The sequence below is a fragment of the Aedes albopictus genome, chromosome 1 (genome assembly GCF_035046485.1).
Source record: "Aedes albopictus strain Foshan chromosome 1, AalbF5, whole genome shotgun sequence".
Classification (NCBI taxonomy): Eukaryota; Metazoa; Arthropoda; class Insecta; order Diptera; family Culicidae; genus Aedes; species Aedes albopictus.
The window spans coordinates 230,178,077-230,204,424 of record NC_085136.1 but is presented as its reverse complement, the minus strand read 5'-3'; the positions used below and the strand labels follow the sequence as shown (position 1 = coordinate 230,204,424).

Genomic DNA, 26,348 nt, shown 5'->3' with positions numbered 1-26,348 from the left:
ACTTTTATTAGCTCTCCGGAACAAGGCATACATCGCCGTGCATGTCCAAATTATATACATGTCCAAATTATATTTTTTACCCTACCCAGTGGATCTCCATGGAACCATGTGATAAAATTTTGTTCAACAAATTCAAACTTTAAGTTAAATAACTTCAAATATCAATGAAATGGAAATGCCGCTTTGGGGCGAAATTGATCAGTATACAATTAAGCATCGGTTGGAAAGGAAAATTTCCTTCTCCGCTTAATTTTGCTCTTCTAAAACCGAATAACGCGTTTAAAATCTTGCAACTAGTGAATTTAATACTTTAAAAGCAAAAATAAATTTTGAAATTTCCCCTTAAACGCCTAAAGGTAGGCAATTCCATTCGAAATAAGTGATTTATATCACAATAAAGGACTATTTCATCATTAAATGAACTTTTTTATAACTATTTCATGTTCTGATTAGCTACATAACTTCCCAACCAAGGCTCCACAAAAATGTTAAAAGTGAGAAATTACGGGAAGACCTATTGGCAATCGATTGTTTAGTAGCCATGATTTAAGCTAAATGAGAAATACATTGCGAATTCCTTGAAAAAATAAGGCAAAACTAACTTTTTTCTAAAAAATTAAAAGTCTACATTCATCTTTAGACATCTCTGAACCCGATGACGTAAAAAGTTTGAGATCATTACGCCGCTTAAGAGTTCCTAGTATGGAATTACAATGTAGTACCCGATTGATCAATTTCACCCCGCTGATCAATTTGACCCCGGTTTACGGTATCTGATTCAGATAAAAGAAGTGGACGAAAACGGTCGTTTCGTTGTGAATTTAGGTAATGTACAATTTTGTTTACCTGTAGTGCCGAGAATGGGGCCAAACCCCTATTATCAAATTTATTAAATTACTTTACTACAAGACCTTACTGATAGCACCACTCTTGGTACGTTTACCCTAATACAAGCGCTCTCATGCCGTATATTACATTTACATTTACATTTATTTAGTTCTTTGCATATCGGTATTATTAACATTTCATAATTTCATTTCTAACAGTGTTTTGATTTACTTTCATCTGTAATGTTGCTCTTTGTGATTTATCCGTATTAGAGGTCATATTAACAAAAACATCAAACGATTGAGGAAAACGTGTTGTTTACAAAAAACCTCAGAAATTGCTTAAATTAGGCTTAAACTACGAGTATCACAGCTCTTGTATAAGTGGATTTTCTGACATAGCACAGGATATTACAAATTTGTTCATGCTTTTATCAATAAATTTTTCGATTGTTTCAATGCATGCTAATCGATGTAATTCGTCGGTTGAGTAGTAGGGATCAAGGTCGAAAATCATTTTCAGCAATTTATTTTGCATACGCTGGCTTGCTGCACAGTCTTTCCATGCTGGTGCTCCATAAACAAGTGTCGCTCGGAATATCAGTTTATACAGCAACATTTTGTTATTCAGATGCAGTTTGGAACGCCGATTTATTAGGGGGAATAAGCAGTGAACCAGCCCATTGCATTTGGCAATGCAGTTGTTCACATGTTTGTCAAAAAGTAGTTTTCTATCATACACCACACCCAGGTATTTGACATCATCACTCCATGGAACTACGACACCACCTGCATTTATTTGCCTTGAGGGTGGGTATCTAGGTGAACGCCTTTTGGTGAAAAATATCGCTTGTGTTTTGCCAGGATTCAGTTTTATGCGCCATGTTTTCTGGAATTCTTCTAGGGAGTTTTCAGCTGCTTGAAGATGCGTAGTGATGATTGCGGGCTCTTTGTCAATTACCAGGTACCCGGTATCATCAGCAAAAAATGTGTATATTACTGCATCGATCATGATAACTTCTGATGTGAACACGTTGTATAAGGTTGGACTAAGCACCGAGCCTTGTGGTAGTCAGAAAGGGATGTCGTACACATTTAAAAAGCTACCGCTGACTGAGACTCGGAAAGATCTACGCTTGAGGAAAGAATGCATTATTTTGACAAGGTACTGTGGACATCTGCTTCGGTGTAGTTTGAAAACTACCGCCTCATGCCAGACAGAGTCATAGGCCTTTTCAATATCATGGAGTACCATTCCGGCAGACCTTTTGTGGGCAAAAGCAGAACGGATGGTTTTGGAGACCCACGCCGTATATTAGAATTAGAATATAGCGCCCCTGGTAATAATTTTAGGTAAAACAGAAACCTATAAGTTTCCCAGACATCATAAATGAATTATAGATAAATGGGTCTATCTATTGTAAGATAATGGAAAACATTCTTGCTAGGTGAAGTGCGTGCAATTGGTTACAAAATATATGTCGTTATCTTCTTCATCTCTTTTCAAACACCACCCAAGTAACCACAAGCATTGTATCATAACATTAATTCAATCGTATTATAGTTTAGCTATTGCGAGCAAGGTTGCGACCATTCATTTGCAAAGATTTACATTCATTTGCTATTATCTCAGTTCAGAAGCATGCTATCGAAAAACAATGTATGGATGAATTTAATCTTGTAGTTTTATCTGAAAGTTTGCCGAATATCATTGGGGTCGCAAACCTGTACCAAAGTCGTGAGCGAGCTGTGAAGGCAACTCTCCACACGGTGAATGTAAATTTCATTCACGCTGTGGAAAGTTGCCTTCACATCTCGCTCACGACTTTGGAATGCGTGTGCGACCCCAATGATATTCGGCAAACTTTCAGATAAAACTACAAGGTTAAATTCATCCATACATTGTTTTTCGATAGCATGCTACTGAACTGAGATAATAGCAAATGAATGTAAATCTTTGCAAATGAATGGTTGCAACCTTGATTGCGAGATAACTTTTACTCTACACCTGTCAAGTAATAAAGCGTTTACTCTACATTATGAAAGCATTGAAGCATTATGGGATTTTGGCAGTTCGGTATAGTTCTATAGGGACGTTGTTTAATGCTTCATTGCATTACCATGTTACAAGCTTTATGGCAATCAATAATGCAAGGATTTATTACTTTAAACATGCCTTTACTAATGCTTTCATCATTGTAAACAGAAAAAAACCTCAGTTCGAAAAAATAATCTGTAAAACATTTTTAGAAACACAACCATTCAAAAGTAATGAAAAACAAACCCAAATTTTCATGAATTGCTGCGTAGAACTTGGATTATTATGCTCAGATGTTGCTGTTTGAAAATTAAAGTTTTTGTATGTTTTTTTTTTTTTGGTTTCTGCTTGGGACATGAATACAATCAGATGCTGAGGGAACAAAAATTATGTGGGGTTGAGATATTGGTTTCCTTATTTAACATAGTGCCCCGATTTCATAAAAGAAATGATAGAAGTGAGCACGTATGAAAACAATAATAACATAATCAACACATACTAATTTATATCTTTATATTATCTTCGTTTGTGGAATCAATCGATTCTGTAATCGCTTGTTTTCGAATGGATTTGGGAGAGTAAGATAACTGATGGCATTCAGACCCTAGCACAACTTTTTAGAGCTGCTGAAAACACAACTCAATAAAGCACGATCTGAGTATACGTTACTTTATGTTGCACATTTTTCCAGGTGCAAAATACATGGTAGTCGTAGCACAGCGTTAGCGCGTCCGAGTTTCATCGCGGTTCAGTTTTCAGCAGTCTAGGTTCAATTCCCGAAACAGAATAAAAAACATCAGAGTGAGAGTATCGGAACAGGTATGAGTAGATAAAATTAGACAGAAAAATGAAAAAAATACTGTTTTATTTTGTTGACATGATGCCTTAAGTATGCGTTCCATACTATTTCATTGCATTAGCTTTATGGCACAAGCATTTTATATGCTTTAGCAATCGCCACAGTAAAGCTTGCTTGCAGCGTCATGGTTACTTGGGCAAGCTATTTTCGCACCATCCCTCACAGGTTATTCTCCATAGCAACGTGATTTCTTTAGACAGTCTCATCCGATGACCTAATTTCCATCTGTGTTGGTCACAGCGCAGCATGATGCGGGCTACCGAAAATTTATCTGTGCTGGCTGGCGGAGGTTTCATTCCGCATACTTGCAGAATTATCGGTACTTGTTTGACAGGTTTTGCAATTCGGGTTCATGTCACGTACAAAGCATCAAAATGACCCATACCTTCAGCTTTGGTAAAATCGTGACTGATGCTGAGCCAAGCGGTAGCCTTAACCATGCCCCCTGTTGAAAGGAGAGACGAACAGATGTATGCCTTTAGCAAATCAAATGTTAGCAATTTTAGAAGGTTAAATTTATGGAGGATGGAATATACTAACAAAGAAGAATCAATGCTTAATCGCCAAACATACACCATTACCAATGACATTCTATTAAATCTAGTCTAACCAAAATCTTCTTTCACTAGTTCACCTTTAACACCAACCCACTTGCAGCAAGTGCTTTCTTAAATTTCCACAGTTCTCCACACCCAGCAACGACCGACTTCTCCACTCACGGGATCCTTGTTATCTGATATGTTTTCTCTCCACTTCAGCCTCACCATCTGCGTCCATCACTCCTATCCGGTTCATCACCGGAACATGCTGTTGAATTTATTTTCCTGTTCAACTCAATAAAGCGATCCGGCTTTCTTTTGTCCATTCAAACTACAAAACCTAGTTAACCTTCCACGCCTGTATCCATTCACCCTCGTTGGTCCATACCATACCAACAACGACAAAGGACAACTTGCCGGTGCGTATACGGTCGTCGGTGGCTGCATTCAAGTCGACTTGGGCTCAACTTTTTTACAGCCGAACGTCTGTCTCTTCAAATAAAACGCATCATTTGAGATTCGACAAAAACATCGATGGCAAATTTTCATCGCATCTTTCAACGCCAATTTGCTATGGTTGTTAGGAGCAGTTAGTTCAGTATTCACTTTTGGCTAACTTTCTGTGTGCCAGTGAAAATCAATCGGGCTCTTGAACACTGCAAATCGGAAATTGCTGCTTCCGCTGCAGCACCAGAAATTTTGCTATGCATCTTTTAGATGCGCAACTAATTGGGTTGAAACATTTGATTTGTATGACAAGAAAAGTAAAATGTAATATTAAATTACGACTATACGACGATAAACAGAACAAACAGATAGACTTTTGATCAAAAGATGAGAACTTCCCTAGAAGCATGGCAAAATTCTGTGCCAATGCTCGACTGATTTCAAATATTTTGTGCATAGCATAGCATAGCCGACCGTACACATCCTGGGGTGGCTGTCGATAGAGTAGTTTAATGCGCCAGAAAAGTTGCCTGGGACTTGACAAACCTTTCATTTAACGAACTCTCGACACCTGGCCAGGTCCTTTCGATCAGCGGGGATGGGGAGGAAATGTTGATTAGATATCTACTCAGAATATGTCCAAGAACTTGGCCCACTTCATAGATATCTGGAGTTGGAAATTGGATAGGGTTTAATGGGGTGCTTTCCTTGGCGAAAAAGCGTACGAAAAATTGTCATGGTTTAATCATTTACCTGGTTACCACTGAAAAAGTAAATTAAGCATTAAGCAAGTCGCACAAATTTCGAAGGTAGTATAGCTATAGACCACAGTTATGAGGATTGCGTCCTTCCCGTCGGATACCAAAACACAAAGATTTGAGACTTATTTCTGACTTCTCTGACGCAATCCTCCAACAGTCGAGAGTTGTCCTGGCCTCGTCCTTGCGACTGCTGAGGAATATGAAAGGATAATTAGTTAGACACCTAAAGAAAGATGTAGCAAGCTCTACGACTTTTCAGGCCTACACGGAGAGACGAAACTACCCAAAAGTGAGTTCTTTCCACCCAACTTCGGGGTTGCGTGCGTCAAGCCAATTTTGAGTTGATGGAATCGATGTTTTTGTTGGGTTGTTCCCGCTTGCTTCCATGTGAAAAAATACCTAATTTTAAGTTTTTTCCACCCAACCGAAATTTTGACTAGGTTGTATTCACTCAAATTTGAGTACTGTGCTAGAAACTCAGTTTTGGCTTGACGCACGGAACTGCAAAAGTTGGATTGTTTCTCTCTTCACTCTCTGACAACAATAGAAAGAGCGCATGAAAAGGGAAATGAAAAAGAACTCAAAATTGAGTTTAAAAGTTCCTAATTTTGAGTTTTTCAGTTTCTCCGTGTAGGTGTCAAGGGGATATGGGTGTTGTTCTAGGTGTTGTTAGTTAAAGGGTACTCCAAAGGATGCGGTTGGTCAACGTGCAGGTACACCATTATTAGACTGCTCCGAAAAAGTTCTGCCCAATACGTCCTGGTTTCCTCGTCATCTTAATGGCATTTATTTGTATTGTTTGATTTTTCGGTTGAGAATCTGACATATTACATACAATTAACATTGACGTCGAATAAGCTACATATTAGTGATACGCTCGCCACAGTTATTTTTTTACAATATAATTTGTATCATACAATAAATTTATCTGAATCCTGCTGAAATAAAATATTGATGTGCAGCAAAATTGAAACAAAAATATTTCTGATAGGGCAGGATTGTGGCTTCCGGCTGGGATTGGGATCACACACGGGCAGAACACTACCGGGGCCGGTCACTATCGGCGGAACTGGGCACCACAAGAATTCACCACACAAAAACTACTAGTTTTACACTTCTGGATCACTTTATTTGGCGTTTTGGAAAAGAACTTTATTTCTCGAAGGTTCGATTCTTACTGACTAACTTTATTACAATACGTTCAATTTTTACCCTACGTTGTGTGAAATATTTCCTTTTGAATTCGCTATAAAAACAGTACTATAAAATTAAATATTTCGATTTGCTACCAACTAACTGACAGCACGGCTACTGTAGCGTAGCTGCTTTCGATAGCAAACAGTTTGAGAACTGTCAATTTCATAAACATTAAAAAGTGAATCAAAGTTTGATTTTGGAATATTTGTAAACTACTGCCTGGTTATTTTAGACAGGAAAATTTCAAGATCAAAATTCGATTTGGTAGATCTTACGCCGCAACGCACCATTCTGAGGTGATCTACCCACGTTACGGGAACTGATTTCAAATATTTTGTGCATAATCAAAAAATGAAATTCTAGGAAATCATTAAAAACATCCTTCGTTGTCACTTTTACCAAAACGTGCACTCTTCTCCTTGGCATAACGTATCAACAGAAATGAATCCTGCTCTCAGCCTAATACTCCACAGTTGGCCTTCTGCCCCGCTGGCAGATCGCACGTCCCGTCCACGTCCCGTTATCGCTGTTGGGGTTTCATCTCCGCCTCCAATGCTTTTTAACATCGGTTACTGTCGTCGCTTTGACGCATTTTTAATGCGGTTCATCCAGATGTACCTTAATCGCTTACCTGTTTGGGTCTCTGTATAGGATTGAAAATCCTTACCAGGAGTGCTTCACTTCCGTTTTCGATTGAATGAAGAAGATGAAGCACTTCATGCTGCAATCCTCGACGAAGGTAAAGAAGGATTTACGCCTCTTAAGGAAGTCCTTTCGATGGGACCACACAGATTGCTGTGGACGAGTTCCATCAACACATCTGCTGCCCTGGTCCCTTTGAGTTTAGATGGTAGACGTAAATGCTTCCCTTCCAAGCACGGAATACATGTTGGCATATCGTATTCGTCGAATTGCACACCGCGGATAACACTATGAAGTTGCTTCAAACTGTGGGCATCCAAGTGGCCTATGTGGCGATACCATAATCCGATGTCTTCCTTCGGCGTCGCAATGCACGATACATTTCTCCCGGTTTGGCGAAGATGATAGAGTCTGCCTTGCTGATCACCAACAACCACGATTCAACCGGTCTGGTTGAAAATTTCACGCACGTTCTGGGAAAATACCACCTGACGGTCACGACTGCAGATCTTGTGTACAAATAGAAGATTCTTCGCCAGCTCTGGAATGTACAGCACTTCTGATACATCGAGTACCTACTTCGGTTGCATCACCCAAGTCGGCTTTGATATCCACACCAAAGTAACATCCTTAGTCAAATAGACTAGAAGAGTTTTTAAAAATCGTCATAAATCCCAAAATAAAAGGTATAATGTTTTATGACGGTTCTCAAAATTTCTTGGTCTAATTGGTCATTAAATGATACTTTGGGCAGTGCCCTTAGCAACGACTTCTGTCTCCATATTGTTTGCGACTATGACGCTATCGCTAATCTCTAAGTACTTCTTGCAGGATTGTTTTTTCGCAACACATGTGGGACGACGTGTAACCCGGACTGTAATGGCGATGCTATGCAATGAACGCCGAGTGTCTGTCGATCTTCTTCGATGCTTGTTGCCCGCCTTTGCGGTGTACTTGCGGTTCCATCTTACCTTCTCGCTGGCACTCTAAGGCGTAATGACCCGGCTGGTTACACCGGAAACACTTCACGTGACGCTGGCTTGGTTTCACTGACCTTGGCTTCGCGCCAGGATGGTCATAGAACGCCCGCCTATACTAGCTTTCAACAGTTTCGTCAGGCCGTTTCATGTCTTGCAGAATCTTCGCGCGTATAGTTTTCTCTTGCATCTGGATCCCGAACGCTTTAAGGCCCGTGATCATGGTCTCGTATTGCTTCGGCAAGCCTGTTGAGTTGATGGGAATGCTGAGAAATCTACCGATCGTTCACCTTGAAACCAATCTGTGCCAGTTTGTACCTGTTGGACGTCAGATGGTTGACTCCACCGTAGCACAATTCATTAACTTTACTCCGGTCAGATGCCAAAACTTTAACTCTAAACTCCCGAGTGTATCCGCTGTCCTGGAATTCAGCCTTCAAACTATCCCAAGCTTCTTCTGCCGTTGTCGACTGTAGTTCGTCGGATCGATGCTTAAGCAAATGGTTGCTGACGCACGCTGCGAAAGCTCTTCCGTCGGGTTAGCTGACGGAAAGAAGACCCAGATGATGGGCGAAGGCAGTGGTTTCATCTTCGGGGTCGATAACAAAGAAAATGCTGTGACGGTTTCGATGAGCGAAGTTGAGTACGTACCCGGGACTGGCCTCGAGTCTGATTTCAGTGACGAAATTGGCACCGAAGAAAATGAATGTGGTGTTTGACAGTGACGGTTGTCGGGTTGTGAGTGAGAATGGTTCCTTTGTGGCAACGGGATGCCGCTACGATGGTGTTTTCTACTTGAAGACCACCTCGGCAAATGCATTAGATCAACATCTTCCAAACTGCCAGCCCAAATGACACAGGTGCCTTGGCCACCGCAATAGGGTCCTAAAATGAAAAATATTTTCTCGCTTTTGGTGCACAACACGAAAGAGCTTGGTTTTCTGATCTCAATGGTAATTTTTCCGAACTTGAACAATAACAGAATAGTTAATAAACTCGAAAATAAAATAATGATGAGCAAGTCTTGTTTGACATTCGAGGTCAATCTTGACGTAACGAAAGAGAAACGGCGGGTTGCAAAAGACACCACATTGGCTCACTTTTGACAACAAATGTTCCTGTTTGACATACACGGTAAACAAAATTTACCCAAAATTGAGTGCTAAACAAGGAGTGTTGCAAAAATTATTAAAATTTTTGAAAATATATTTTATGGGCTTTACCTAATAGGAATACTTTAAAAATGAGTAAACATGTCGTTTTAATCAATGCTTGATCGAATTATGCAGAAATTGAGATATGCCTTTAGGAGCCTATTGGGCGGCATTGGAGCGCTTGAAGAAGGAGATGCTCGCATTTGGGGTCATCGATTGCGGTATGAAGCTTGTCTGCGAATGCTGCATGGAGGGTAAACATGCTCATTTGTCTTTCCCAGCTGTTACGGTACGGAAATCTTGCAGGTTCTGGACATCGTCCACACCGACTTTTAAAAGCCGATGAAGAACGAGACGCCGAATGGTAACAGGTATGTGATGAATATTATTGACGATTTCAGCAGGTTCACTGTGACCTACCTCCTGAAAAGCAAGGCGGTAGTCGCATATTGTATCAAGAAGTACGCCAGTTGGACCAATACCCAGTTCAACAGGAAGCCCAAGGTGATCCGCTCTGATGATTGTGCGATATTTGCCAGAAAACCGTTCGCCAGAAAACCATTCGTCAGAATGACAAACGCCAGAAAACCATTTGCCAGAATGTACCATTTGCCAGAATACTATTTGCCCGAAAGTACCATTTGCCAGAATGTACCAATCCTCAGAATTTATTATTAAATATTAAATTCTGGGGATTGATACATTCTGGCTAATGGTACTTTCCGGCAAATATAAATTTTCTAAGAATTAATTGAAACTAAAGATGTGATTGTGACGATTTGGTGGATATATTTTAGTCCATTAACATAAAAAATGTCGTCAGCTTAAATGTTTCTCAATAATTCAATATGTTCACTGCTAGGATGATCTCTTGGATTGTTTCGATAAAGGACGACTAGGGTTAGAATAACGAAAACCACTGGAAATGATTCACCGGTAGTTATTGAGCAAAGAGAAAATCGATGAAGAGAAATCGATCATTGAAGATATGCCTATATGATACTAAGCGCGAGACTTCGATGTAACTAGGCTATAAGTGCATAGGTCCACAATCATCTGGTATGGTGAATATACTGCTGACCGAAGTCCATTGAGTTGTCCAAAAAAGTCTCACGATACCTACTGCAAACCTATCCATATACGTGAGAACAAAGTTCTTACAGATAGATTAACACGGGAAATCTGGACACAAACCACTACCACACAGGAATTTGGATTGGTCAATTAGGCCGGATGGTCAATGGGATGATCAAGAATCGCAATTCAGTGATTAGATTATGGAACAGGAATCGGAACGGTTTCTTAAATTTGTTCGGTTTTCCAATAATTAACTGATACTTCTACAATATTAATATTGCCTTATTGTTTTACCGTAATCAACTAACAAAATCTAGTGTCAAAGTCTAGTCTTACTGACTAAGAAGGACAGCCTATGTTTAACCCTCGAACGATCGCGCTGTTGTATTTTGTACAACACGTTGAAAAAATCTCGCTTTTTGTACTCAGCATTAGCGTGGTGCTGACGCAGGTAGTCAACCGCGCGAGTTACGGAAGGTTAAAAGAAGGCAAAATTCACTAGTTAATCATCAACGGTTTCGGTGCAAAAATCAATTTTTCTACAACGAAACTACTCTCTCTAGTTCAAATAGTGATTTTTTCCTTCTTCTAAACACAGGCTGTTCTTTCTAGTTTTATTGCAAGATTAGTTTTTGGTATAAATTGTTGATTATGTTAGAACCATAAAGCAATATTGATATTGCGGAACTAAAACTTAATTATTGAAAAAAAAAACAGATCTTTAACCCGATTATTGTTAAAAAATGAAAGATTCATGGTCAAAATACAGTAGCTCCAACTTCAACAATTATTTTAACAGCAAAAAAGAGAAAATGAAAAAAATATGGTAATTCGGCAAAATAACTTTTTGACCTAATGAACTTCGACCAAATGACATTCGACCCAAGGGCCGAATGCCCTAACACCATTGATATTCAGATTCTATTACAGTAGCCGGAGCGCTGGGAGCGCCATTAGTCGTAATACCATAAGCCCAAATATGTTAAGCTCACATGTTACAACCACCGTGATAAGGGAATATATTGGTTAGAAATGTCGCAAATAAACTAAGTTCATCTAGAAAGAACAGCAGATGATTAAAAGAAGGAAAAACTGCTGGAATTATTAGAATTGGGTTTTTAAAGCTAGAAAAATTCGATGATTTTATATTTTTAAACAAAAGAGCAACTTTTTCTAAGCCTCTATGATTTTTTTCAGATTTTTAGAACTTTGTTTTGATACCTAAAATCAATTTCAAAAAGATTTATTTAAATCACCTTTTGACAGCTGGGCAACTGCTTGACAGCTCCGCCCAGTACAAACTGAGACGAGGGGTGATTCGACAAATCGCTCTCATACAAATTTCAAATTGATTTTTAAATAGGTTCCCGGGCTCCAAAATTCATGAAAATTTGGATTTCGGCTCAGTTTGGCGTACAGATTCAGAATATGGAATTATCTCAACATCGCTTTAAAAGCCAATTGATTTCTTCAAGAACAAGCTTTTTTATAGCATTTGATCAAGTGATATTCAGCCTAATGGTACATTCAAGCTTGTAATAGTGGGGTTAATGACTTTCGGGCAGTGATAGTCAGGCTAATGGTATAGGTAAAACCGTCACTTAAGTTAACATTTCTGTATATTTTACTCGTTGCTCCAAAAGGTTTTTGTTTATGGTATTCGATTGACTTAAGTGTGTGATCAACAATTCCGGGTAATTTTCCTGTTGGCACAAAAGTTATGATTCAAAGTGATCATGTTATATGTAGTTATTGTCATAAATAAGCTTGAAAAATAACTTTCAACTGAAAGAAGGGAATCTTTGAAAAATATAAGTAAAGACAAAAATTGCATATCAGTAAAAGCTGGAAAAAACATCCTATGTGTTGAAGAAAGGAAAATCTTTGATGAGTTTGATCAAATTCAGTCAAAATAATATTTGATCAATTGGATCCACATCATGATCAACTTGTCCACATGGCAAATTTGTGGAAATGTTATAATTGAAATTGCGCACATCAATGAAATAATTAAATTACAAAAAAGATTTAATGTATTGTAAAGTTTGAAAGGTTTGAGCTCACATCAATTTTTTGTTTCAGAGTGATTTGTTCTTCTTTAAACTAGAGACTTTTCTTTCAAAGTTACTCTAAAACCATTTCTTGTTTGCTCTTACATCAGTTCAAATAATTTATTTAACTTTGGCATATGAATCTGAACAAAAACATTTTAAATTTTTACAATCTTTATCGTAGGCTAATCGATCCCAAACAAATAAAGAAACACGATTTGTTTTTCATTAGGAATGTTTTAAATTATCATTAGATTGGGAACACTTCTGGATTGAGAACTTTGGAAAATTTCTGGAAAATTGTACTTTCTGGGGAATAGTACATTCTGGCAAATGGTTTTCTGGGAAATGGTTCTTTCTGGCAAACGGTTTTCTGGGAAATGGTATTTTCTGGCAAATGTCTTTCTGGCCAATGGCATTCTGGCGAATGGTTTTCTGGCAAATATCGCACAATCGCTCTGATGGGGGCGGGGAATTCGACGACAATGATCTGCGTCGCTTCTACAAGCTGGAGGGAATCAAGGCTCAATTCATCACGCCGTATTCGCCGCAGCAAAACGGCATAGCCGAGCAGAAGAACAGGGCTCTTTCGGAAATGGCAACGTGCTTGTTGATTGCTGCTGGGTTGAAGAAAAGGTTGTGGGGGTGGGGGGGGGGGTTAAGCAATTCTGACGTCTACGTACCTCCAAAACAGAATGCCTTCACGTTCGCTCCTGAAAACACCGTTCGAACTTTGCTGGGGAAGAAAGCCTGATTTGAGCCACATCCGCAAGTCCGTGAACTCAAGTTCGTCGGGTATTGTATGGATCAAAAAGACTATCGCTTTCTAGTGCCAGGAACGGAAAACCGCATGATCAGCATTCCAAGGAGAAGAAAACCTAAATAAAAGTGATTCCAGATTCGGTCCCGGATGAAGATTATGACGACTCAGAAGAAGAAGATGGAGCTGTCGGTGCCGAAGCCGCAGCCGATCTGGCAGACGGACCCCAGGAAGGAATGCGACGATCTTGAAGTCGGAACAAAGGTGTAGCTTCTCGCAACCTACAGGACTTCGAGCTGGATACTGCAGGACTCCAACGGTTGATCTAACGCACACGGTGCTACTCCTGCAGCAGGAGTAAGCAGCGTGTGCCTTAGATCAACCGTTGGATTTCAAGCAAGCTGTGAAGATACGGGAATGGCGTTTGGCGATGGATGAGGAGATGAAGTCCCATCGAGGGAACGGAACGTGGGAGCTCGTCCCGCTACCCCATGGAAGAAAAGCGTCAGTTCGAGATGGGTGTATAAGATAAAGCGCACCGAACAGAACGAAATTGTCAAAAACAAAGCCCGAATCGTCGCTCAAGGTCACACCCAACGTTTTCGAGCGGACTTTGAGGAAGTCTCCGCTCGTAGCCCGCCAAGCAACCTTGCGAACCTTTTTCACGATTGCGTCGAAGCGGAGCCTGGCCGTCCGTCATCTGGACGTTACGGCGTGCTTATACGGAAGCCTTAACGAAGTTATCTTCATGCAGCAGCCACCGGGGTTTCCCCAGCAGGGACAGGAAGAGTTAGTGTGCCTTTTGAAACGGAGTATTTATGGGCTTCGACAGTCGAGTCTGCTCGGTGTTGGTGTAAGAGGCTCCAGGACGTATTGCTGAGATCCGGATTCAAGAAATCGAGTACGGACCCTTGTCTGTTCATCAAGCTAGTAGGAGAAGTCAGAGTGTTGCTGATCGTCTACATCGACGATATACTGTTTGCGTCGTCTGCTGAAGCGGAACTGAAGAAGTGTTTTGAACATTTCACTTCCTCGGGTTGGAGGTTCCCGTGTAGCAGGGAGTCTACCACGTATGGTTGAAGAACTACATCGGGAAACTGCTTGAACGAATCGGAATGTCAGAAGCGAAAGAGGCCAGAACCCCTATGGACATGTGAAAATGGAAGATACGAGTGTGGCGTGTGAGGATCCTACTGTGTACCGTAGTCTCGTTGATGGGCTGCTATACCCTTGGACGGGACCCGTCAGGTGCTAGTGCAAATACGAAACCATTTGCTTGTCAAAAAAGACCACTTTTGATTGGTCGATTTGACAAAAGCAGCGTTGCGCCGCGTTGCATTCGTTTACAAGAGGGCACTCTGTTGTTGAGTTAGTCGTGTTGCTAGTAATCACAGGTTTTTTAAACCTCGTATGATTGATAATTAATAACTAACAACTAATCGTTTTTCTCACTTCCTGTGCTGTTTTTATCCGGAACTTGACATGGTGAAATGAAGTGCAAAACGATACATTATGGGCGCAGTGATGTGTATCATTCTGGGCTTCATTTTTACTAATTTTCGAAGGTTTTCCGACAAGGGATGGAAGTCTGTGTGTGAGACGAGGAAGATCAGATTGTTTTCAAACTCATTCTTTGAAGTAGAATGCTAAATAAAACTAGTCAACATGTTTTGATTGATTTGCATATGAAAAGTGTTGGCAACACTAGAGCAACCCCCGTATGAACAGTAACAAAAAGAATAAGAGGGATTGTACCAATGAGCTGTCACGTCCCGTCCCAGGCTATACCTAGCAGTCATGGAATGCCTCAGCGAGGCATGCCAATAAACAATATGGCTTCGACAGTTGCTGATCGAACTTGGCGAAACGCAGGACCGGCCGACCATGGTTAAGGAGGACAACCAGAGTTGTTTTGCTTGATGTTAAAACCATAAGGAGCAACAGGTGTTCAAAGCAAATCAATACTCGCGAGCATTTCGTGCGAGATTTGTGCGTTAAGGGGCAATTCGCGTTTTAGTATTTCCCAACGGATCAAATGCTGGCAGACATCTTTACAAAGCCGCTCGGCCCACAGAAGCGTCAAGCCTTCCGCATGATGCTAAGACTTGGCGAAGATCAGCGAGTACATCGCATTGAGGGGGAGTGTCGGCCGGGTGCATTGCTTGCTCCTCACCTCATATACACAAACCCTGCTACCAACAACCACTCCTTGGCAACCCGCCAGCAGATTTGATGATTTATTATTACCAAAAACGTGTTTTCCGACCATGTCATGTTAATAAGGCGGATACAAATTTAATTTTGACTTTTTGTCTCCCCCCCCCCCCTTCGAAAATTTTTGACAGGATTTGGCATTTTCAGGGGGCAGATAAAAAAATATTTATCAAAATATCGAGTTTTGCTAGAAATTCTATGCTTTATTATTTTTATCCCCCCCCCCTCGACCAGCCAAGGAGTGGTGGGACAAAAAGTGAAAGAAATATTTGTAACGGCCTAAATATTTAAAGCTATTGCGTAACATAGCGTTTGTTCCGTAATCCGAAGAGAAGCTCCGCCTGAACTCCTGCCTTCATATTAATAGTAGTTTTCCTATAGTGACAATGGGGTAAGAATCAAATGGGATGCGCCACTAAATATAGGAATCAATGTTAAGTTGAAACATCAAGAATTCACATTGCAATTTTGCATACAAACTTTTAAGGTACAAATCTGATGAACGAAGCATCGAATCAAGCCGCACTTGTTTATCTTGGCTTTGCTCACTTGCAAAAAGAGGCAGCTTTTCAAATCGAGAGCATTTGTTTACAATTTTTTAAGTTTGATGCTCTTGAAAACATAAGTAGGGGAGCAAGTCGGCCATTGTGGCAGCCATGTTTGTATTCTTTGAAGTTTCTCTTTAAATTTTACAACCATAATAGGAACCGTGTACCTATAGTCGGTGCAAGTGATTTATTACAATTGAAATAGATGATTTTTTTTTTCATTTTTTCTAGCAAATTTAAATGAAAAACTACTGTTTAACATTTTCAGAATTTTTATTTTGTGGTATTATCAATCTTATTCAATTATTTTACTACAAGGCGCTACTAATAGCACCACTATTGGTAGGTTTACCCTAACTCCAAAAACTACAATCGCTCTCATAATACGGTAGTGTAGGCATGTGTCTTTTTGGCATTCATAAAAAAAATTATATAATTCAAAATAATACAATTCCATTATTTTCTCAACATGAAGTCATTTTTGTTACGACGATTGTACCCCACCAAATAGACCTGCAATAAGTCCTCACCGGTAATATTAACCTACCACCCGTGGAGCGCGCTGTTTGCACCTAGAAAAAGGGGGAAATTTCGCGCCTGGCAACCCTCCGGGGGTTTACTTTTTTTCCTATCTTCCATGCCACTACCTGAATCAAAGGGAAGCGCAATTCAACTCACGTCACTTGCAGAAAGTTTTCAAAAATATAGTAGACCGCTTCTTTTTAGCTTTGCTGTAGTGAGCAATCCTTGGAAGCAAAACAAGATAAACACCGTGAAGCAAAGTTGTCGGGACGAGAAAACGAAAGTTTACTTATCATTATAAATGATTCCGAGCTACTTGCCGATTCCCCTGGAATGCCCTTAGCCGGGGCTAATATAGCCACAACTGTAAAAGCGTGGGTATTCAACATTACCATGCTGAGGGTGAAGGGTTCGAATCCAGGTCTGCTCGTGAAATTTGCGTAATGGAAATTTCTTTGATTTCGTTGGACATAGCGTATCTTCGTGCCTGCCGCAAGATTTACACAACACATGCAAAATGGTCATTGACAGAGGAAGCTCTCAGTTAATAACTGTGGAAGTGCTCATAGAATATTGAGCTTAGGAGCAGGCTTTGTTCCAGTGGGAACGTTACGTCAAGAAGCAAAAGAAGCCCTTAGCAAACAATATTTATTTTTGTGCAGATAACCTAGGAGTTCGTAACGCATTAAAATCTCGCTGCAATTTCCAACAAACGGAAGACACTGTCTATTTGAAACCCTATTCGCAAATTCTATATCACGACAAGAACAAAGGGGAAATTCCCAGCGGGATGCCACGTAATAAATGTGAACTACCTCCGGCGTCTGGTCATCATTTGCCACTAGGGTAGATTCGCTACCATGTAGAATGAATCATTGTCAACCAGGGAACACCATCAAACATGAAACTGCACTTGACATGCCATTTTCGCGAGTCAGAACTGTCACGTTTCATGCAACCCATGCGTTCGATTGAAACCATTATTCCCGACGACTAACAATTTTTACGATCTCCATGCGCCTCAGAACCATTTTTTGTCTAGCTGACATTCCCTTCTCATGATGGCATTTGTGCTGTTTTTTTTTTCTTGTCTCGTTCCATATCCTCGTATCCGTACAAACCCATAACAATGATCATGCATCTTCATCGCCGCCGACCGCCGTGAAGGATGGAAAGATTCGATACTATCACTGCCGAAGAAATGGTTGTCGACCTCGGAGGCAACCGACGAGTTTGGATTCCCGGAGGTGAGTAGCTATGATAATGATAAGACGAATTTGATTGAATGTTTAAAATGTGGTTCAGAAAATCTAAGAAACATCATACACCCAGACCGATGAAAAATAGCACTGTCATGTATTTTCTGCGCTTGAAAAAAAAATTACAGATCGTTTTAATTTACAGTGTTATATGAGTGCGGGCATTAAAATAAAATTCAAAACATTCACATGACATTTTTTAGTTTGGCGAATCCATTTTGACTAGATAAACGTAACTGATTGGTATTTGTATTGTATTATTAAGCAAGTGTAAAAGTTTTGTAAGTATGCTTGAATAATTATATTTTAAAATCTCCAAAAAGATCTCAAATGGACCGAAACGTTGAGAAAATTTTAAAACTAGTAGTTTCAATGCTTAGCCTTAGCCCTATCTTGTCCAACCCGTTAAAACAAGATCTTTAAGGATTCCTTCTTCTTTTTTATTGCTATGCATCAAAAATCATTTGAAAGACTTATAGATTTGAAGGTTTCAAAATACTTACTACTAATGAGCCATTTTACGAGACGTTTCGGATCAGCTGATCGCTAATTTCATGAATGAAAATTTGACAGGAGGTCGCGCCCAAGCCCGTGAGTGTTAATATCAATATCAACACTGTTGTCGTATCGTAAAATAGATTATACTATCAGTCCTGGGCACCCACGGTGGTGCAGAAGGCCGAATCGAAAGATCTCCATCCTGGGCAATTGCCAGCCATCCCCTTAACCTGTGGCCAGGTCAAATTTCTGTCGACTGGCTTGATTTCGTTGTTGAGGCTGCGCCGCCATGAGCCTCTGGGTCTGCCTCTGCTACGATGTCCTGCTGGGTTCCTATCTAACGCTTGCTTGTAGATTTAGTTTTCGTACCTACGTCAGGGTACACTAAGCTGAGAAGCAGGCTTTGTCCCAGTGAGGACGTTACGCCAAGAAGAGAGAGAGACCTACGTCAGGGATGGAAAATGATGAAGATTGCAGCTGAGCAGACACAAACCAAAACAAACATAATCGTGAACAACAGGGGCCCGAGAATACTCGCACTTCTTTATTCGTGAGTAAACGAAGCTGGCAAGCACTCGCATGTGATTCGCGAAGCTTCGTGAGTGTTTTTACATTTTGACGAAAAACGCATTTTAACGACTGACAATGCTGCTTTTCAGGAACAATGACGCATAAAGCATTAGTTTATGTTGGATAATTACTGGATTTGCTTTTATAACCACAACAAAATGCATTTCCCGCACCTCCACTAGTTCTTCACGAATAAAAGCTCATGAGTGTTTCTGTTTTTGTTTTGCTTCTTACTCACGAAGCAGGCGGGTGCGAATAAACTCACACACTGTTTACTCTCGGAATCGTGAGTAAACCTTGTGTTGGCTTTACACTCGCGAATTGTTTCACGAGGAGAGTAATTCCATCACTGACCTACGTAGAGTGTGGCCGATCCACCTCCACTTTCACTCCCGAATTTCTGTCGCTATCGGCTTTTGATGACATCGACGATGGAGCTCCACGTTGGAGACCACCATGCACGAATTATATACCGCAGGCATCTATTGATAAAGACCTGCAGTCGTTCACAGTTCTCCACTGATACACACCAGGTTTCACTGGCGTATACCAGCACAGATTTCACGACCGAGTTAAAAATTCGGATTTTGGTGCGTCGACTAATCTGGTTGTTTTTCCATACATTTCTTAAACTCGCAAAAGCAGCCCTCGCCTTCTCGATCCGTGCACCTACGTCGATCTTGGTGCCGTTATCGGCCGCCATTTGGTTACCAAGGTATTGAAAGCTTTCAACATTCTTCACTGAGTGCCCAGCTACCGTAAAGCTGGAAGGGTTGACCGTGTTTATTTCCAACGATTTGGTCTTGTTGACGTTGATGGTAAGACCTACCGCTGATGAGCGATTGGCAAGATCAACGGGCTTGCACTGCATATCAGAGCGCCGTTGAGCTAGGAGAGTAAAGTCATCAGCCAGTTCGAAGTCATTTAGGTGCTCCATGGTAATGGGCTGCCACAGCAATCCACGATTTGGTTCACGGTCAATCGCACCCACTAAGATCTCGTTGATTTCGATGAGGAACATTAGCGGTGATAATATACATCCTTGCCTCACTCCAGCAACGATCCGGATGGGATCGGACAAAACACCGTTGTGCAGTACTCTGCACGAAAATGCCCTGTACTGTTCTTCAATGAGGCCGATGATTTTCTCAGGGAGACGGTCGAAAGCTTTTTCGTAATCAATGCTGGTGTGCAGAGAGACTCTTGGAATTCATTGATTTGCTCCAGGATGATACGGAGCGTGACAATATGGTCCACACAGGATCGTCCGGCAGAGAATCCTATTTGCTGTCGTCGGGAGTTGCGTCAATCTTCTCCTGTATCGCGTTAAGGAGAGGGCTTTGAGAACGATACACAGTAAGATTATGCCCTGCCAATTATCGCATACAGTCAGGTCACTTTTTTTGGAAACCTTTACTAAGACGCCTTGCATCCAGTCGACCGGAAATGTCGCGGATTCCCATATGTTGCAGAATAATTGATGCAGTAGTTGTGTGGATACTACGGGGTCAGCTTTGAGCATCTCAGCTGATATGCGATCGACCCCCTGGGCCCTGTTCGATTTCATGCTACGGATGACTGTTTCTATCTCCTGCACTGATGGAGCTTCGGTGTTTTTTTTTTTTTTTCCTTCTAAACCATAGGGGGATAATCTGCTCAACAGACACCCTAACAGAAGGTTAGGGTAGTGTAGGTCTGACAGGCCGTCTTCTACAACAAAAGTAAAATCCAGGACTACTCTCTCCTCGTACCCACTAAACCATTCCTATGGTCGCCAAACCCTACGTCTCTCCGGAACCACCAAGAAGGTATTGCTTCAGAGAGGGGCTAGTGCACATCGCACCCACAAGGTTAGCTGCGTAGCCTGCAGCAACGAACATCGATGCTCGGAGCTTCGGTGTTGACATGGGTAAAGCGTCGAACCGTTGGCGGATCATATGCTGATGTGTTGATGGCGTGGCCGACACTTGAGAAAGTTTTCCAAAGTGCTCGAACCAGCATTTCAACTGGTCAGCCGGGTCGGTCAGTAACTGTCTAGACGTGTGTTTCACGGGCATCGTAGGGTTCATCTTAGTCCTGCTAAGGCGACGTGAAATATTCAGTGCTGCGAAGTGTCAGTATCAACCGACATTTAAAGCTGAAATTGAGAATAGTATCCACTTATTTTTCCATTTACTACCTATCGGAATATCAATTGAATAGCTTCTGATCATACAATTGACATCAGCTCCAGCCTCAGTCAAGGCAGATATCATTCAATTGAGCTCCAGCAAAAGAGCAAAATTTGTGGTGTTGTAGATTTAAAGGTTTTACCATCATTGATGACGTCAAACCCTGCATCAACCTATCATTCACCTATTTTTATTTTGGCCACCAAACCCAAAGTAGACCCAATATTTCGTCGATTTTGGTCCAACAGTGGCCCAACATTCGACAAAAATTGACTCGACTTTGACCCGACATTCGCCATTTTTTCAGTCTGGCGGAATTTTGCAGGGTTTTTCGTGTTTCGAGCCCAGCTACTCATTCGAGTGACTATTTATTCAATTGACAAAGATTCGCTTCTCATCTGATAGGTACTCTGATTGAATGAAATCTTTTAGAAAATGACTGAAAAGATTTGATAATTAGTGTTTAATTGAATGAGATGAATTTTTGCAACACTGGAAACATCGTAGAGAAGACGGATGTTGCCGGTATTGGTGGCTTTCTCGCCTTCGTCGGCTACGGAGTCCGCCCACGCTCTTTTGTCCCGTCTGCATGAGCGTTTCACTTCCTTCTCGAAAGCCGAATAACGCTGACGAGCTACGGCTTTGGCTCCTCGTGTTTTCGCTCGCTCTATCACAGCCTTGGTGTTCCTTCGCTTCTCTATCTCACTCCAGGTATCATCTGTGATCCACTGCTATCTCCGGGTGCGTAGCTCACCCGTAGCGTTCTTGATGGCGCTCCATTGTTCTTATACGCTTCCACCTTCTGGAATATCTGCAGCACGGTTCTCTAGCTCCTCGACGATGGACATTTTCACCGCAGCGTCTTCCAGTCGGTGTGTTGAACTGGGCCCGATTTTCTCCTCCTGTCGATGAATCCTAGCAATGCGCAGTCGGATCTCGCCTATTAGGAGGTGATGCTCAGACGCAATGTCGGCGCTACGTTCGTTCCACATATCAAAAAGGCACCATCTCCATTTTCGGCTGATGCAGATGTGGTCGATTTGATTTTCCGTGACGCCATTACGGGAAACCCATGTCACTTTGTGCACTGGGTCACTGGCACTGCCACAAATCTCTGCAAACAGCTCTCCGTTTTCGCTCATTTGTCCGAGACCATGGCGTCTCATGACGTGCTCATAATCCGAGTTGTTGGAACCAACCTTCGCGTTGAAGTCGAGCATTCCGTTGACTGTAAAAGTTCACTTTGTCTTGCAATTCGGCAGCATCGGTTGGCGCGTAACATTGGACCACGGTGAAGGTTCCGAACCCGTGTTCTGAATCTGGCTACATTTCGACAATGATTTTTCTTAAGGGCCTTACTGACTTGATCGATTTTTCTTCGTCGACTCTTTCTTTCGCTAATAACTTGATTAAAACAAACAAAATCATTATTCTTTTTGTTTCTAAAGCAAGATGTAGTCTTCGTCTTCGCATTTCAACCAAAAAATCTTTGGAAAACTTAATACGCTTTCCATTACAACACAAAAAGAGGATCGATGAAGAGAAATCGAAAATGTCAGTTAGGCCCTAATGAAGAATCATCCTCTCATTAACCCTTATGTGGCCGACAGGGTACCCGGGTATCCAGAGCCCATTTAAAAAGCTCGGTGTAGAAAAAAGCAAAAAGTTTGTCGGACACATAGCGGTTAATAGGTTCCCACTTCATGAGCGCTGCGTTGGCGTAAGCGCTGAGTAGGAAACCAACTCCACGGTGGCGAGGAGCGTGTTCACCTCGTAGGCCAGAGTATAGCAGAATTTGACCCGAAGGCAATCTGTGTTCTCCAAAGTTTGGCCAACTGACTTCGCTCAGTCCTAGGATTTCAAGCTTCATACGGCATGCCTTATTGACTAGTTGTGCCAGATTACCCTGCTGCGCTAGAGTTTATACATTCCAAGTTCTAATTCTTGTACGTTGTTTCGTGCTAAAAGTCGTTTCCGTGTAACGGTTTTTGGGTTTCGGAAACAGTAGGTTGTTGGCCTAGGGGACCATCCACCGTGGTGGATATCCAAGAGCAGGGTTATGTGCAGGTCAACCCACCAAAACCTCATTCTCTCTCTTCCTTACCTTCGCGGTACGCCCGTTAGGAACGACTTCGAGAAGAGGGAAGCCGCACATGTATACGCTCTTTGGTAAGCGCTTAATCAGCTACCACCTGAAGTTGTTCTCTCTCCCCCTGGAAGTTTGAGTCCTGGCTAGTATGCTGTTTTCTTTGTAGTTGATTCAGGAGACCGTGCAAGTAACAGAATCTAGTTTATCCACCCCCCATACCCACCTTTTCAACAATGTTGTCCGGAGTAATATCCCTAATTCCCTACCGCATATCTCATGCATACTATTGTGCTTTGCTCCACGCAGTGTGGGCATTCAAAGAGTACGTTCTCCACGATCTTGTTGCAGCTTTCGCATGCTCGAGACTGTTACCAACCTATTTGACATTGTCCTCGATAATGGCGTAATTTTTTTTCCCTTTTGCGGGCATTTTTTACGTGGCTACCGAATGTCAGAATTGGTACCGCCGAACTGGTTATCCGAGAGGCCAGAGTCATCTGGTTTCTCGATATAGACCATCAGCTTCGATAGAAAGATTCGTTCCAACAGTTTCCCGGCAGCGTCTAGAAGACAGATAGGTCTGTATGCCAACGGGTCGCCAGGTGGCTTCCCGAGGTTGGGCAGTAGATCCCATCTTTGCCTTTGACGCTGTCCACAAATTACGTAACGCTGTAGGTCCATACAAACATTTTAAGATTTTCATACAAAAAAGCGTTATGGAGGGGGGAGGGATCGAAAAATGCCGATTTTAGCGTTACGTAATAAATGGATGCTGCCTTTTCCACGTCGGAAATTCATCTCTGTCTAGGCACATCTGCATAGCCGTTCTGAATATGTCCGTCGATGGCCGTCTTGATGGCTATAGTCGGCATACCGTCCGGACCCGGAGCCTTGTTCAACTTAAGCGACTTCGCTATTGCGATGAGCTCGTCGTTCGTTACCGGGGAGACCTCACATTAGTCGGTTTGGTCATAGGGGACGGAGGTCCATGGTGTTGTATCGTGGCGCGGGAACAACGTTTCCACGATCTTCTGCAGCATCTCGGGGGAACGTTCTGGGAGTTCTGACTCGCCCTTCGTTATGGCCATGACTACTCTGCTGTAGAAATCACCCCAACGGGTCGTTGGCTGCCTGGCAGAGATTTCTGAAGCACGCCCGGTTACGTGTCTTAATCTCTTTGTTCAGTTCCAGCCGCCCAGTAGGCATCACCTCTTTCCATTCAACCCTCATCAGCGCGAGCTCTTTGCATCCTCCTTCTAGCTCTCAGACAGGATGCGCGGTGTTCTGCGATCTCTGGACACCATCAGTATACCGGTTTGCGTCCGTTTCAGGGTAGGAATCGCCTTGGCATTGTGACGTCACATGTGTTGGAATCCCAGCACACGGTCTCACAATCGAACCGACCGACCGAAACACGTCCCGGGATTTTCGTGAATTATCAAATTGATTGCAAACTATGATTGCGTTCCCGACAACATCTATTTACAACCAGTGAGTAGTATGGACTAAGGGCCGATTTCTTCACCTACCCGGCTTAACGACGTAAGCCTGGTTTATCTTAAACCACACTTAAAGTTAAGCCAAATTTTTAAGCCAGGTTTAAATATTTGCATTTCTTCACACCGGCTTAGCAAATGAAGGAGATGGCTTACGCTAAGCCAAGCTTAACGAATTTTCCCATATCATTCCAGTGACTTTCCAATGGAAACGTCATTTTAAGCCGCCGATATTTTGAAATGCCCGTTATTTGCAGTATGGAGTATTGACGATCTTGCGCCAAATACGACGCACAGGCAAACAAAATTGTCCCTCCACAAAATATGCACACTGGTTTCAGCATACATTGGTTGATGTCGCCGCTACAGTTTTCCAGTAACGGAGCGTTATTTTGGGGTGGTGTTTTGACTAATCGGTTTGTTTATGCACTGTTTCCTTTGTTGTTGGATGTGTGAACATTGTGCTTTCAAAGATTGAACATTTGCACGATCGTCGCGAAATCCTTGCAAAGCTCAATAACAACAACAAAATATCCGCTGAAATTTGGACATGAAAAGCGAAATCGCTCGGTAAATTTTTCGGATGCAGAAGGAAATTAATAATGATGAACTACCTAGACTGTTGATATTTTACCCAACGCTAGTATCGAAGATCTTCGATTTAGTACCTACTTCATATGATCGTTCAGCAACATTTGGTGTTCGAATTTGCTTTTCATTGTACAAAGTTGGAGTTCCACATTGCAGAAAAGGCGTTGCAATGTTGCTTTTTGTTTTGATATCCAGAATTGCCTTCGAATAAATAATCTTCATTATCGCCTTGTTAAAGTTGCATTTCGATAGTGACTTTTTGAACATGTGTCGTGTAGGGAACGTCGAACATTTGGGGGAGGGGGGGTCTAGAAAAGTGTGACAGTACGTGTATTGGGTATAGGGAAATTGCGTGACAAAGAAGGGAGGGGGGTCCAGAAATCCCGAAAAACGATGGACGTAATTTTTTAATCTTCCCTGATGCTTCAGAGTCTAGACCATTTTTCGAATACACTATCCGTCATAAGTACGGACTCACTAAAAGTATTGCAACAATATTGCATCACCCTGACTCACCTCGATATCTCCAAAACCTGAGGACTTACAAAGATGCTGTCTTCAGGTAAGTTATTCAGAAGACCAAAAGCAACAACTTTTCTGAAGGCGATATTTTTGTAGGTGTTCTGGTTTTAGAGATATCGATGTGAGTCAGGGTGATGCAATATTGTTGCAATACTTTTCGTGAGTCCGTACTTATGACGGGTAGTGTATGTTTAAAATTTTGAACTGTTTACATTCAATGAAAGTCACAGCAAAGTTCAAGTTCAACTAGAAACTGAAATCCCTTAATAGAAACAGTTCATTCCACTTTTATTCCATTCGTTGGTGTTTTTTAATACTTTATTTTAAAAATGTTTAGGTGCCGTTCACAATGCTCTAAAGAAAAGGAAAATATGATCGTGCGTTACGGCCCATGCAAAAAATTTAGGAACTCCAGGGAGTTCTTCAGGAATTCCTCTTAAATATCTCCAAGATTTTTTTCTATGGATTTCTCCTTGAAGGAATTTCCTCTAAGATTCTTCCAGGAATTTGCCTAGGGATTCCTCCAGGAACACCTCCAG

At 41.6% G+C, this 26,348-nt stretch overlaps 1 protein-coding gene across 2 annotated transcripts in view; it reads left to right on the top strand.

Annotated features, from left to right (window-relative positions):
• The window catches only part of LOC109430731 (choline O-acetyltransferase), a 171,547-nt gene that overhangs the window by 134,540 nt on the left and 10,659 nt on the right, over positions 1-26,348 (top strand). For both annotated transcript variants that reach the window (XM_062846393.1, XM_062846392.1), the window contains exon 2: positions 17,781-17,860. The gene's annotated coding sequence lies outside the window, so the exon portion shown is untranslated. The remainder of the gene's footprint in view (positions 1-17,780; positions 17,861-26,348) is intronic.